Source organism: Meles meles, chromosome 1 (genome assembly GCF_922984935.1).
Source record: "Meles meles chromosome 1, mMelMel3.1 paternal haplotype, whole genome shotgun sequence".
In the NCBI taxonomy this organism is placed as follows: Eukaryota; Metazoa; Chordata; class Mammalia; order Carnivora; family Mustelidae; genus Meles; species Meles meles.
The window spans coordinates 28,504,934-28,521,113 of NC_060066.1; the positions used below are offsets into that span (position 1 = coordinate 28,504,934).

The 16,180-nt window shown below is 35.8% G+C and overlaps 1 non-coding gene and 1 pseudogene across 1 annotated transcript; both read left to right on the forward strand.

Annotated features, from left to right (window-relative positions):
- Positions 1-10,995: 10,995 nt before the first annotated feature.
- Positions 10,996-13,417, forward strand: LOC123941982 (annotated as a pseudogene).
- Positions 13,418-13,505: 88 nt separating this feature from the next.
- On the forward strand, positions 13,506-13,612 carry LOC123928174. The gene has a single exon (XR_006815638.1). It is a non-coding gene; the product is annotated as a U6 spliceosomal RNA (small nuclear RNA).
- The last annotated feature ends 2,568 nt before the right edge of the window (positions 13,613-16,180 follow it).

A 16,180-nucleotide genomic window follows, 5' to 3' on the forward strand; every position in this document is an offset into this window, starting at 1 on the left:
CTTATAAGAAGTTATATATAAGCATCTTCTCAATTGAATTATCTTCCTAGATCCATGGAACAAACTGTTTGCTTTTCCATGTCTCTTTAAACAGCAAGAATATGCATAGGGGTCATTCTGATGAGTTGATCACGGTTTTTGGCCTTTGGAGAAAAGTAATCATTAGATTTTCAGTTTTAAGGAATCTAGACTCTATGTGACCAACTCCTATTTTTCAAATAGAATTGTAAGAGTTCAGTAAAGCAAACTTGTATCTGGGATTAAAATCTCATGACCTCATATCATTGTTCTTCCTCCTATGTCTCCTGACTTCCCTTTGCTCTTGCAGACTATTATTAGCTGGAAAACCCTTTTGATGTTTAATCGTCTCTTTGAGAAACTCTTTCATCGTCAAAGAATAAGTTTACAAAGTTTTCAAAATGCCACCATACTGTGTATACTGCTGTAATAAAAAGACTAAGCAGAGGTTTATTGCCAATTTTAAGAATCAGCAGCACAACCAAAGGACACAAGCTCTAAAATCATGCCATGGAATGTATGGACTATTGAAACGGTTCTTGTTATTTCTCCTTGACAGCCTTTGAAGGAGAATTCTAATGTTCCATCTTGTCTGTATTTTATACTTGCAAAAGAACTTCGTAGACGTTTTATAATTAATGTATATACGGAAGTTGGTCACATTCTAAATAATGGAGAAACTTATCAGAGAAATGCCAGTTTCAATAAAAATTCTACCTAATCTAGGGGCATAGATTCCTGTAAAAAGTTATCAAATTTTAAAAAGGAAATTGCAAAACTAATCAAAGTACATGTACAGTATGTAAAATGTACTATGACAGAAAATACTTTGAGGTTTTTTTTTTTTTCTTTTTAAGATCTGAGGTACAGAATCTAAATAGTATAATTTGTGGTAAATGTCAAGGAACATTATTCTGATAAATGTCATTGTAATAATTAGAGGGAAATTGTTCTGGGTATTAGACACTATATAATCAGTTTTGATAGGAGAATCAAAGGTGTAAATTTATGACCATTCTGTGAAGGCATTTATCAGAAGCTTTACTGGGGAGAGGAGAGAGAGACAAGGAGGGTAACAATTTGTGGTAAAACAATTTATAGTAAATTCTACTCAGCTATAATCTTACCTTGTAAGTTCTTTGAATATAGACTATGCACTTTATCCTCTTTTTGAGAGTGCAATTATAATGATTTTAAACACAGGAAAGCCAAAAAGGAAGTTCATTAAAATTATATTTTCCAGTTAAATGATTAAACACACACAAAAATATAATTCTTAAAGTTATAGTATAGATACTGATTATGGGGAGCAATGAACTTTTACAACTTTCTCATCAAGCACAACCAGTTAATAAAGGAGTCTTGTCTATCTTTCTTTCTTTCTCTCTTTCTTTCTTTCTTTCTTTCACTTTTTACTATGGAACCAGCAGTGTGTAGTTGGAAATGGGAAACCACGAAAATACGGAGATGCTCTCAAAAAATACATTTTTGGAAGATGAAATTACTATAAATGAACTAATTAAGATATATGCTACCTATTGGTCCATCATTTTTCTGAGTCAGAACTTTTCAAATTGGAGGGAATATTAATCTTTCAGCCTCAAGAAAGTCAGAGGCCTTCTGTTTATCCTATTGTTCTACATGTATATTATGTGTTTTATGATATTACAAATATTGAGAATTATTGGCCTGGCAAGAGATTTTATGGAAAAAAAGGGAAACATCATTTCAGATTTCAGAGAAGAAGGAAGATGGAAGGGGTTGTTGGCAGGACACTTAACAGGATTCAGGAGATAGATCTTCTGTCTTTCACATTTAGAACAGTTAGCTCACAAGAACCATGGCTGGCTGACATCCTGTCTGGCATCTCAAGGTATACTGTCTGGCTGCCTGTGTATATTTGGGCATAAACAAGAGGGAAAGGAAGATAGCATGGGAGGAAGCCAAGGTGATTTTGGAGCTCTGTAATTGATTCGTCATTTCAAGAGTCTTACAGAACTCAAGGTCAGTCTAAATCTGAGGCAGAAAACCCAGATCTATTTCACAGTGACTGAGTACTTGCCACAGCTCAGGCTCATTCAAAACCCCATGGGAAGTCTGTGAGATCAGTGAGTTTAGTTTATGAACCAAAGGCAGCTTATATCTGTCCCTTAATAATATTTCAGTATCCCCAAGTAAGAAAATGGTGTTTAATTGAAAGAATCAAAATGAAGGTACTCATCAATAACTATTCAACAATAGAAACAGACAGGGGACCATTGAGTTTTTAATGCAAGCGTTTTTGCAATTTTATGTTTAATCTGTTACAAACATTCTAATTGCACTACATTTATAAAAAAATGTAACCAACCAATGTATTTTTACAATGTCTTTTAAGAAAATCCACATTCTGTGGGTTTAGGTGATCTGACCAAATTTATTTTAACTCTGAGAAACTTACTTAGGTAAAAGTTAACACTTCTTTTTGTTGACTGAAGCTCATAGTTATTTCCTCTTGCCATTATCTTTACAACATAATGAGCTCTTTGTTCCAAATCCATGTTGATCTATTTATTCAAGAGTAAATCAAATTTAAGGAATTATTCTCATATTTTAAAAAAAGTCACTGTTTTTTATTTTAATAAAGTTTGTAAAGCAATGAAATGTTATTTGGAGTAAGCTTAAGAAATATGAAATTTATTGTCATGCCATCTGATGTACAAAGTAGTTGCCTATACACATTTAATAGGCTTCTTTTATATTTAAAACCCTTTTATTTCTCTGAGGCCACTATTCAAATGGCTGACAGGGGATAATTTGTTTTGTTCAGTGAATTCCTGATTGTTGTACAAGGAAAAGTTCTCTCACCTTTCGTTCAACAATTCATCTTCCTATGGTGATTTATTTTACTATTTCCAGACATGCTTTATTAGCTACAGACTTGACAAGTACTTTTTTTCTTTCTTTCTGGGAATCGACGGAGCCCTAAATAGGTATGCACATTATAACAAGTTATAAACTCCTTGAATTGTACATTATTATAGACAATTCTGTTGTCTTGTTCTGCACAATTCAATAAACATGCTTATATACTATTGTATAAAATTGAGAAGAACATTTAGACGGATCCATATATTAATAAGTTAGGATTTTCTTTGATGAATAATATGGAAATATATTACATACTAGGTGACAAAATCAATGGTGAAATAATACTTGGGGGTGTCAGAAATGTTTGTTGCTATGTTGTAACTCTGTAATTTTATTCTGAATAGCAAGGAAAGTCTCCAATATGGAAGTGACATTTATGAGAGAGAGGAGAGAAAAAGAGATCACATTAGATTATTTTTATATATGCCAAGGATACTTTAATTCAGTTCAGATTATAAGTGAACATATGTATAAGATCCTAGAATTTGTGGGTTCAAAACAGCTGTATGGTTCCTTTTTTGAGTCATACCTCATTGTCAAGAGAGTCAACATGTATCACCTGTCAGTGTATAGCAGAGGATAAAGTATTACTTGCACCAATGTCCAATTTGAAGAAAAATCTTAAATAGAATAAATATTAATTCTAGCTTGTACAGTAAAAGATGGTATGTAAAACCAGAAGAGCAAAGTGTGTCTACTTTCATAATGTTTTCATTGTTTTGGTAGCTATAGAAATTTCTGAAATCTCTTAATTGGATCAATATAGTTCCTTCACATAAGATAAAATTTGCTAATGGTATTTTTCAGAAATATGGTTCCCATAAGGTTGTATTTATCTTGGTCAAACTAAAGGATAATTACATGTTTTTCAATAATTAATTAGTGAGATTAAAAAATAAACTGGGATCCAGCGGATATAAACTCCAGTGGTCTTCAGTGTGAATGTGGACTTGGCAAGGTAATATTCTTCAGTGTTATACTCTGTGAAATGACCCATTCTGGCATAGTTGTTCTCGGATTTTCTGCTTCAAGGATTTGATTCTGGATTTCTGGATGTAACTCATAGCTCTCTTTTCACTTGACTCATATATAAACGCAACATATCTTAGTTTGTCAGACAAATGCTTGGATGTCTAGGGTCATCTTTATTTTTTTTTTTATTTGACTACTGTTCATTTGGATTCTGCTCCATATATACACCTGCTTACAAGTCCATCTGCAGGGGATGGGGTAACCTGGTGATGGGTATTGAGGAGAGCATGTGTTGTGATGAGCACTGGATGATATATGCAACTAATGAATCATTGAACACTACATCAAAAACTAATGAGGTATTATATGTTGGCTACCTAAATATAATAATAAAATAAATCAGGCTATGTTTGGAGAGGCAAAATGTAGGTAATGAAGAATTACATTAAAGAACATCTAATTGTTGGGGCACCTGGGTGCCCGACTTTTGGTTTCAGCTCAGGTCATAATCTCGTGGTTATGGGATTGAGCCCTGTGTCAGGCTCTGTGCTCAGCATGGAGTCTGTTTCAGATCCTTTCTCTCTCTCTCTCTCTCTCTCTCTCTCTCTCTCTCAAATAAGTAAAGTCTTAAAAAAAAAAAAAAACACCCAATTGCTTTCATATACTGTTTGTCCCACTTTGTTTACCAGAACCTCCTTAGTGAAGTTATAAAGCTCTGCTGTGCTTTTATAACATGATAGAAAGCTTGTAGAAAGCCTCATCAGAAAGGTTAATAAAAGTATAAACACAGAAGAATTCCTGCTTTTTCCCCAAAATTAGTTTTGTGTAACAAAAGAGATATATATCATTTCCCATCTCTTAGAAATGCCAGTGCTAAGGTATTCTCCCCTCCCCAATCTCTAATGTTCCCTTTTTAACAAATGAGTCACTTTTCCTTTCAACATACTTCTTAAGCAATTTATGCCAGTTTCCATACAAGGGTTTCAGATGGAGAGGTCAGTCAGGAAGCCGGATGTTCTTATTTCAAGCTCTGCCAAGGTAGAGGTAGAAATGTTGGTGTCATGACCGTATAAATGGTTGCTGAGACAATGGAAGTGGGCAAAATCATCAAGGGAAGGAGAGAAACAGAGAGAGGGAGCACCAACCAAAAAGGAATATTCTGATTGGCAAAAGAAAAAGAAGAGAGTGCTGTCTTAGAAGATCAGTGAGGGGAAGTTTTGATAATGAAGAATTGGTCCACAGCACCAAATACTGCAGATTTCAATGAGGATCAGGACAAGGTCATTCACACCAAGATGAGGTGAATTGAGTGGATCTGGGAGAGAAGAAATGAAGAGTATTCTGAGTTGAAGAATGAATATGAGTATGGGAAAGTCAGTAAGTCTAAAATACTCTCAAAAGATTAATTGTGTAAGAATGTGAAGCCAAATGGCAGGGACCAAAAGATGGAGATGGAAAGATACTGTTTTGCTTTGCTTAGAAGGATGTACTAAGATGAGGCATTTGTAGATAGATTTCATGATCAAAAGATAGTCAATAGGGAGGGAGAGGTTAAAAATACATAAAAAAAACAGGGATGGTACATGGTCAGAATAGTACTTCAGGAGAAAGCAGAACTAATATGGAGCAAAACAAGGAAAATGGGTACAGATATAGAAATATGAACACGGATGGGTGGGAATAGGGAGTTGAGACATTTTGCTCATAATTCCCTTTGTATGGTGAAATAAGAGGCTTTCTCATGATGTGAATTCGTTTTATACCTAGACTACGGATTTTAATATTAATATATTAAGTTATAAGTCAAATTTAACAAGTCACGTTTGTTTCTTCCTCTCCAATACCTACTGACACTGATAAATGTATATTTAGTAGTATGGTTTATCTTACGGATACTAATGAAGAAGTTACTCTCCATTATACAGGTTTATGCCATGTAACTTTTAACTAGAGAAAGGAAGTGATAGATAAAACTAATAGACTGTTAATATTTTACTTTACAAGTAATGTTATCCTATTCAGATTTATGTTATTAAAACCTCTTATAAAAACCTTTTAAATTTCCTAATCCATATTCCCTGCTTACAGCTATGATGTGAATAGCGTGTTTGGGGTTGCACAATGTCATGGTCTTTTCTATAACCCAAGAGTAACAAGGTCCTTCCCCTGTCCCACTGTGTCACAAAACTTCTCTCTTCAATGACCATAGGCAATTTCAGAAGTTAGATCCATGTATAAAGAAGAGCTCTCAGTTGGTATTTTAAGGAAAAGGGAAGGGAGTTACCCAGAGGCAGGCTAGTTAGTGTTTGTCTCATTTCCTACAAGCAAAACTTAAGGAAGAGATTAATATTTTTCTAAAACTCAAGTCACAGATTCTGTGTTTTTGTACTTTTATATAATGAATGCATTAAAAACTGTTTTTTTAAACTACAGAATTACATCATCTTCAAACTCATATGTAGTTTGAAAGAAATTCCTGAAATACCACGTTTCTTCCTCAAATTTTAGCTAATAAAGAACATTTGTGATTTTTCAGATGAAGATACAGTACTTAAGCACACAGGTGAGAGAAGGAAAATAGAAATACTCTCCAAGATAACTAGAGTTTAGATTGGGCTTAGTCAAGGGAAAGGAAAGGCTCTAGCAACCTGACAAGCAACCTGTGTCTGAAAAGAAAAAAATAGAACAAAAATCACCTTCCCTGGGAAATGCTGATTCATTTTTAGGAAGAGTGATGCCTGCCATTGGATTTATAGTTATGTCCAGCCCTATGTGGTAATTGCATTTTGCTGCTCCCTGACCTTTAGAAAGGTCTGCTATGAGAAACCACCTGGTGTTAGGGTAAAACTAGGGGAATTAAAGGACAGTGATGAAAGCTAGCAAAGGACAATACTGACATGAGAAGCTTAAGGCAGAAAAACAATCAACTGTATTGAGTGACTCAGCAATAAATACGAGAGAAACCACTTTTCCTACATGTAAAAGAGGATGTGACTATTGGGGCAGAGGGCAGATATTGGGTGCTACACAAAATCTGTAGAAAATACTAATGCTGCCTGATTTGCCTCCTTGCCATAGGAATCTGATATATGATTGAAACAGCAAAACAGAGACACATGGCTTCATTCTTTTATGTATTCCTAATGTCTTCTAAGTTTGAAAAGTACTGAAAATCACATGCAAAATGTCTAAATTAATCACTCCTATGCAAATCACAATAAGAAATGAATATACTTACAGAGTACTAAAGGGGTAAAAAAATGGTGAGAAGATATAAGTGGTGACTGTAGGTGGGAATGCAAACTGGTGCAGCCTCTCTGGAAAACAATATGGAGGGTCCTCAAAAAGTTAAAACAGAACTACCTTACCATCCAACCATTGAACTAGGTATTTACCCAAAGGATACAAACATAGTAATTTGAAGGGACACTTGCACCCCAATATTTATAGCAGCAATGTCCACAATAGCTAAAATATGGAAAGAGCCCAGATGTCCATCAACAGATAAATGGATAGAGAAGATATGAGAGAATATTACTCAGCCATCAAAAAGGATGAAATATTGCCATTTGCAACGATGTGGCTGGAACTAGAGGGTGTTATGCTAAGTGAAATAAGTCAGAGAAAGATAAACACTGTATGATTTCACTCATATGTGGAATTTAAGAAACATAGGGGAAAGGGAGGGAAAATAAAATAAGCTAAACACAGAGAGGGAGGGAAATCATAAGAGATTCTTAACTATGGGAAACCAGCTGAGGGTTGTTGGAGAGGAGGTGGGTGCAGGGATAGGATAACTGAGTGATGGACATTAAGGAAGGCACTTGATATAATGAGCACTGGGTGTTAATAGGCAAATGATGAATCACTAAACCAATAATATAGTATATGTTAATTACATTGAATTTGATACAAAATTAAAAAAAAAAAGGAGAGAGAGAAACGTTTTGGGAGGTTTTAAAGAAGGTGATGGCTAAGAATATGCTTCCTGAGCAAGAACAATGTGTTCCAAGCCTGGGGAAGACATGGCAGAGGGTTAATTTGGGGCTTTTTATGGCTTTTAATGGGCATCTAAGAAAAATCCAGTATGTAACAGTAAATGAAGAAAGAGAGAAACTCCTTTTCTTTTTTTTTTTTTTAAGATTTCATTCATTTATTTGACAGACAGAGATCACAAGTAGGCAGAGAAACAAGAAGAGTGAGAGGGAAGCAGTCTCCCTGCTGAGCAGAGAGCCCGATGCAGGGCTCGGTCCCAGGACCCTGAGATCATGACCTGAGCCAAAGGCAGAGGCTTTAACCCAGGCGCCCGAGAAACTCCTTTTTTGGTATGAATGTTTAAGGCATTTTAAGGCAGGAAAGACTTGGAGAGGCATCAGGACATTTCTGAAAGTTTCAGTATTAAAGCAGTTCCATCAAAATTCTATTCATTAATTCACCTGATTTTTACTTAATATATTCCATGTGCCAGATATTGGGCACATATGACAGGTTTCATTCTTGCTGATATGGGGTTTATATTTTGAAGGAGAAGACAAATCAACGAGAATGCCTGGTGCTCTATGTTCTAGTTACTGTGACTGCATAAACAATTACCCCAAAACTGAGTAGCTTAAAACAGTAATAAATTTTATTTTGTGCATCAACCCAACATCTGCTCAGGACTGAGGTGGTACCAAGGTTAGGAGCTGCAGTCATCTGAAGGCTGACGTGTCTAATGTGTGAAACTAGTTGTAAACTGAAATTTCTTTGGAACCATTGGTTGGAAAAATTATTTGTGGCCTCTCAGTATGTCCTGGAATTCCTCAGATCATGGGGTATGCGTTCAGCCCAGGAGTGAGAGAGAGAGAAAAAATATCTATATGGCCCATTTGGACTTAGTCTTGGAAGTCACACAGCATTATCCCTTTCAGCACATTCTATTCTCTGGAACGGTAAAACCCCACCCATATTCAGGGAGAGGGGAAATAGACTCTCCCACTTGACTAAAGGTTACAAGGTTCTAAAAGAGAATTTGTGAACTGAAATACTGCTGTAGTCATTTTTGGAAAATACAATCTACTACACCTTGTTATTTCAGTTTTTAGCCTAATAAACAAAAACTTCAATGTGGTATTAGTGAAAAAATATTTACTCATTTAAAATCCTTCATTGAATTTGTGTTTCTTTGGACATTTTGGACATATTACTAATATTACTATTATTGCTAATATTACCGGTTTGTGAAATTCCAAATCTCATGACCTTTAACTTTTTCTCTGCTATAGCCTAATAATTTGAATGTAACATTCTAAAGCTGATGTTGTAAAAAGTCTAGTGAAAGGAACTATATTTAACTTCTGGATTTGGAATATTTAATTTGCAATGTTCATTTGAAAGATAGTAATACACTATCAAGTGGCTTTAAGGATGAGGTTATAATTTACATTGGCTTGAATAGGAAAAAAAAAATCACAAATAGACTATCTCCACTATCCCCAGCTAATCCCCATGAAAATTATCACTTTACTTTAAAATCATCTAACCTAAACAAGTTGTTGACTTTGTGTATCGTAAGTAAAGCCTTACCATGCATAAGTAACCATTCTATGCCACATAACATTGTTCAAAGATGTTACTGTGCTATGTTGTATAGTAGAAATTACTTCTCCTTTAAAAAATGTTAGAGGGGCGCCTGGGTGGCTCAGTGGGTTAAAGCTTCTGCCTTTAGCTCAGGTCATGATCCCAGGGTCCTGGGATTAAGCCCAGCATGTATGGGACTCTCTGCTCAACAGGGAGCCTGCTTCCCTTCCTCCTCTCTCTGCCTGGTTCTCTGCTTACTTATGATCTCTGTCTGTCAAATAAATAAACAAAATCTTTAAAAAAGGAGGCGAACCATAAGAGACTATGGACTCTGAAAAACAACCTGAGGGTTTTGAAGGGTCGGGGGTGGGAGATTGGGGGAACAGGTGGTGGGTAATAGGGAGGGCACGTATTGCATGGAGCACTGGGTGTTGTGCAAAAACAATGAATACTGTTATGCTGAAAAAAATAAATAAATTTAAAAATTAAAAAATAAAAAAAAATTGTGGCAAAAAAAAAATGTTAGAGACAGTGCCAGGTGAAGGACACAATGCAAAAAACAATTGTGAAGAAATTTTGAAAAAATTATCTTAGAAAAATACAAAGTATGTCCCACTTTGTCCAGATTAAAGGTAAAAGTACATTAAAGTGGAACGGGTCACTGTTGAAATGATTACACTAGTCAAAATGACATCATCAAGCCTCACTTCATTCTTTTAAAGGTTAGTAGGCAAAGGACTATGTCTGCTCTTTGAAAATGTCAAATAAAATGCTACTTTTCCAAAGTGTGAAGTAATGTTAAGCTAAACATTACAAGCACAAATGATATTAAGGAAACAAATTTAATGCATACCATTAATCAGAAATTATATACTCTTACAATGTTAGGATGAACTCAAAGAAAGTTTGAAGAAGATGAAAAAGCCATAATTTTTATTCTTAGATACATTAGCCATAATGTAAGGGCACTAAAGGAGAAAGAATAATAAAAGGTTTAGAAAATCAGATAAGGAGAAAGGAAAATAATCTCACTTAAACTGAAATAATAGAACTAAATGAACGCTTAATTCGAGAGAACACAGCCTGATACACTGGATTAAGTGTAGGTGACTGGGGTACTACGAATTATATACCGCTTACCCTATTTCCCAGTACTTCAGCGTCTTTGTTGTAGTCATGCTTGCCATGGACTGCTTGCCAAGGCTTCTCTGAATAAATACTAGGTTGTTTCTAATACTTTTACATTAATGTTGAGGCTCTTTCCAATCCTTGCAGATATCCTTATGCATAAATCTTTTACATATGTGCTAATGTAGGATAAATTCTTAAAGTGGAACTGCCACATCAGAGGGGATGTCTGTTTTTAATTTTAAAAGATATTCAATGCGGAAAAGGGACAGGCGGGCTCTGCCGAGTCGTGTGCTCCCTCGGGCTCCGGGGTCGCTGGGGCCTTGTGGCGGGGCGGCTCTGCGGGGCTTCGCCTGCTCCCGCACCTCTCTCATGACCTCTCACCACGCCCAGCGGGCCCTGCGCTTCGGCTGGAGACCGAAGAAGGGTGAAGAACGAATGTCATCATGTCTGGACTCAAGCGAACAATCAAAGAAACCGACCCAGATTATGAGGACGTGTCTGTGGCCCTTCCAAATAAGCGTCATAAAGCAATTGAGAATTCAGCTAGAGATGCTGCTGTGCAGAAGATTGAGACTATTATCAAGGAACAATTTGCACTTGAAATGAAGAATAAGGAACATGAAATTGAAGTCATTGACCAGCGACTGATTGAGGCAAGAAGGATGATGGATAAACTTCGTGCCTGCATTGTTGCAAACTACTATGCTTCTGCAGGACTTCTAAAAGTTTCTGAGGGATCAAAGACGTGATACGATGGTTTTTAATCATCCTGCTATCAAGAAATTTTTGGAGTCACCATCTAGGTCTTCCTCTCCTGCCAATCAGAGATCAGAGACACCATCAGCCAATCATTCAGAAAGTGATTCTTTATCTCAACATAATGACTTATTTATTTATTTATTTATTTATTTATTTATTTGACAGAGAGAGATCACAAGTAGGCAGAGAGGCAGGCAGAGAGAGAGGGGGAAGCAGGCTCCCCGCGGAGCAGAGAGCCTGATGCAGGGCTCGATCCCAGGACCCTGAGATCATGACCTGAGCCGAAGGCAGCGGCTTAATCCACTGAGCCACCCAGGCACCGCTCAACATAATGACTTCTTATCTGACAAAGACAATAACAACAATATGGATATAGAAGAAAGACTCTCAAACAACATGGAACAGAGACCAAGCCGAAATACTGGAAGGGTATATTTTGATGGATGGGAGGGAGAAGAGAAGGAAACTAGTATTTTTAAAGTATGTACGTGTTATTCCATTTCACCTTCATAGAATCTCTAGGAAATAGGTTAATTATATCCCTTTTGGAGATGGGGAAACTGAGTCTCAAAGAGTTCACAGTTATATTTATCCAAAAGTATCAGAACTGAGTATTAAACTGAATTAAGCTGAGAATTAAACTGAATCAGAACTGGGCATGGCACAATTCCTAGGTGCTATCCAAGTTGATAAGAGAGAAACCTTGAAGAATTGGCAATTCTGTGACCTTCTCCAGGGTCTTTCCAGCCTGTCATGTTTGTTCTCTCTCCATCATTTTTGTGAAACTTAAATGCTTTCATAAGGTAATTTATAACTGGGGGAAACTTGACAAATAATAAATAGAATTGAAAACAAACAAACAAAAAAGATATTCAATGCATAGTTTATATTCTATGATATTGTCAGAAGGCTGTTCATATTCTTCTAGTAAGACAAGTAAAGATAAATCCATATTTTTAACTTCTTGTGTTATAAACCAAAAAAAAAAGTGAATTTTTAAAAATTATTCCTGAATTCCTGAAAACTAGAAGGGACCCAGCATGTGCACACGTCAGCTCACTAAGGGGATGGCACCAAGCAGAGAGGAATTAGGGACCCAAGAGATTAAAAGTGTTGATCAAAACTGTATGCATTGAGTACATGTTCTTTTCACATGACATACACTTCTTTAAAACTTGTAATGGCCTTTGGAAAAATTATGTATATAATTTATTATACAGTGTAGTTTAATATACAGTACTTTATTCTCATTTCTTAGTCAGTTGAAGTAAATGCAGAAACTATTGTCAAACAGAAATCCATAGTGGTTTTTAACATCAAAAACACATCATAGACTTCTGGTTTCCCGTCTGACGTGTAAAGAGTTTTAAAAAATCATCACTCCTCTCCTCACAAAAAGGAAAATGCTGAACAAATTGAAAAACAACAATTCTTAGATCCATCAAAGAATTGTTTTCATGGGGAAAACTGCTGTCCTGAAAAAAAGAGATAGGCCAATACAGAAAGTTTATTTACCAGAACTAAACTTAGTTAGATTTTGCCAAACAAAACACTATAACAAAAGAAGAAATATATCATTGACTAAATTGTTCTTTTTTATATTTTTTCTTTTTTTAAAAGATTTTATTTATTTATTTGAGAGAGAGAGAGAGAGAGCAGAAGCAGCAGGAGCAGCAGAGGGAAAAGGAGAAGGAGGCTCCCTGAGCAGGGAACCCGACACAGGCCTCCATCTCAGGACCCTGAGATCATGACCTGAGCCCAAGGCAGACGCTTAACCAACTGAGCCACCCAGATGCCCCTCTTTTTTCTATTTTTCTGATGGCAAAACAAATAAGTATACAACTACTGATCTCTAGAGATGAGGACCAAGAAGAAGGGAGGCTTGGAAAAGAAAGGGGCATATACCCAGAAAATCTATCTTCTTCATAACTTTCCATTTCACTGGTTCTAGAAAGGTCCTGGAAACATGAGAGAAGAAGAAATTACTGTAGCTAAAATAGATATTGTTAAAGAAAAATATGTGTCCATGTGTCAAATTGTCCAGTTTCTGCCACAGCAAATTTTTTAGATTTCTTAGAGCTGATAATAGTACAGTTTGTCCCAAACTTACATTTGCCTGAAACATAAGATTAGTGGGTTTAAAAGTAAACATTACAGCACTAGCTTTGACAGCACATATATTAAAATTGGAATGATACGGAGAAGATTAGCATGGTCTCTGTGCAAGGATGATACACACATTTGTAAAGTGTAACTTTATATTGTTCTTTCCTTTTAGTTTTCATTTGAAATATGAATTTTGATATTAACTAACAATTTCGGCTCTCAGATGACTATCACAGATGGACATATGGATGAGGGGACTCAGACTTAAAAATACAAAGGACATGCAGAAAATTGTGAAACACTGTCCATGAAACCAATGTTTATAAAGTATTCAGGGACATTCTCTAAATGGTTTCTTACATCTGTGGCTGTAACATCTTCTGGTCAGTGAAAAGTAAACCATAAAAGAGAGAAAGATAAAACAAGGCAGTTTCCATTGGTGGCAGCTGCTCTTCTATGCCCAGGATATGTCATCTTTACTGACACTTAAAAGGCATATATAAAAACACTTAATGTGTTTGGGTTACTGTTGATGACAGATTGTCACCAAGTCTATCTTCTGTGTAATTTCTTCTCCAAGTTCATCTTAAAAGACAGATGCTTCAGGTATTTTGGGACTTACAAATTTAATGGGTTACTATTTTTCTGTTGCAACTGGTGTTTCCAGAATGATAGTGTAAGTGTTCAGAATAGCTAATGGGATGGAAATCTCTGAAATTGTAATTATGTGCTTTGATTCTGTTTATAAAGAAATGAATTTGGTGGCATCAGTTTCTTAAAATAGACAAAATGTCACAGGACTGTAGTTCATACTTCTTTGGAAATACAGATAGTAGGAGTTAGAGTTGTTCATGACTGGATAACTTCATGAGTTGGTACTGATGAGAAATTAGCAATTTTTTCTTCACATTTCTCTTACCCATATGTAATTAGTCTTGAAGCTGCAGGGACTAGTGATATGGAAGACTTAGGGATGTAGGTATTTCTTAAAATGAGCCCTCACATTGGCACCTTATTTTGCTACTTTGGATCTTCTTAGTCTGAATTTATCTTATTTTTTGACTACCATGCTTTATTTAAACTTCCAATCTTTTCAAATATAGTTTGTCCTTTCAACACCCTATCTCTACACATGTGACAAAGATTTAATCATCTTTTGAGTCACTGCTTAGATATCACTACCACTTATCCCAGAAATGTTTTCTCTCCACTGTATCTGGTTTAGGTACCTTCCTTTGGTGCCTTTCCTTTTCTATCTCCATGAGGTGCATTCGAAACTATCTCCATTACCATTTTATGTTTACTACACTTTATAAATTATTAATTAGTTTTACTATTTAAAAAGTACAAGAAAGGGGCACCTGGGTGGCTCAGTGAGTTAAAGCCTCTGCCTTTGGCTCAGGTCATGATCCCAGGGTCCTAGTATCGAGCCCCACATTGGGAATCTCTGCTCAGCAGGAAGCCTGCTTCCTTCTCTCTCTCTCTGCCTCTCTGCCTACTTGTGATCTCACTTTCTGTCAAATAAATAAATAAAATCTTTAAATAAATAAATAAATAAATAAAAGTTACAAGAAAGTGATTTTTTGTCATTATTACAGAAAAGATTTGCTTCCTGTGAGGGTTATCACTTAATGTTTTCTCTAGGAGTTTTGAACTACTTGGTTGTATCTGTTTTCTATAGCTGCCATAATAAATCACCACCAAGTTAATGGCTTAAAACAACACAAATTTATTATTTTACAGTTCTGTAGGTCAGAAGTTAGAAACAAGTCTCATTGGGCTCAAGTCAGTATGTTGGTAGGCTGTGTTCCTTTCCAGAGATTCTGGGAAAGAAACCATTTCCTTCTCTGCTTTCTTGTTTTGTTCCTGTGCTTTTGGTTTTAGATCCAGAAAAACCAGTGCCAAGTCCAATGTCAAGATTTTCCCCAAGTTTCCATCTAGGAATTTTATAGTTCCAAGTCTTATATTAACTCTTTAATACATTTTGAGTTTATTTGGGGTATAGTGTATGATGGGGGTCCAATCTTTTTTTTTTATATGGATATCGAGTTTTTCCAACACTATTTGTTGAGGACACTGTCATTTTCTCATTGAGTATTACTAACACCCTTGTCAAATATCAGTGGACTGTTTTTATATGGATTTATTTCTGGGCTCTCTGGAAAGTACCTGGGCTGTTTATGTTTAGATAACAAGACATAAATGGGGAGTAATTGCATGACTTTTGGCTTGTTACTGTCTTTCAAAAAAGATTTGTTGATAAAGACAAATGGTAAATGTAAAAATAAAGGCTTCCCTTTTATGCAGTAATTTTGCCTTATAAAGCACTTTCAGTGTATCTTAGTTTTCACAACTACTCACACTATAATCCCCACTTAAAAATGAGAAAACTGTTACTCTGAGATGAGCTAATATCCCAGAATTATGACTTCATTAAAGATCATCCTAGGTCTCATTGTTACTACTATAGACTCCTTAAGAAAAATTTTTTTCCTTCTTTTTATAATACTTGCTTGTAAATGTCATATAAAAGTGACATCTGGGGGCTTAGTCTTAACTGCCCCTTGCCCGTGATAATGACAAATGCTCTGTGGTTAATTGTCTTTTTTTAGGATGTTTTGCAGAAGTCATTTCTGCAAAGGCTGCAAAGCAGAATGGTAGTGTGGTTCTGTCTGTGCTGCAAAACAGAATTTAGTGCTGTTTAATCTTAGCTGTCCCGACTCCA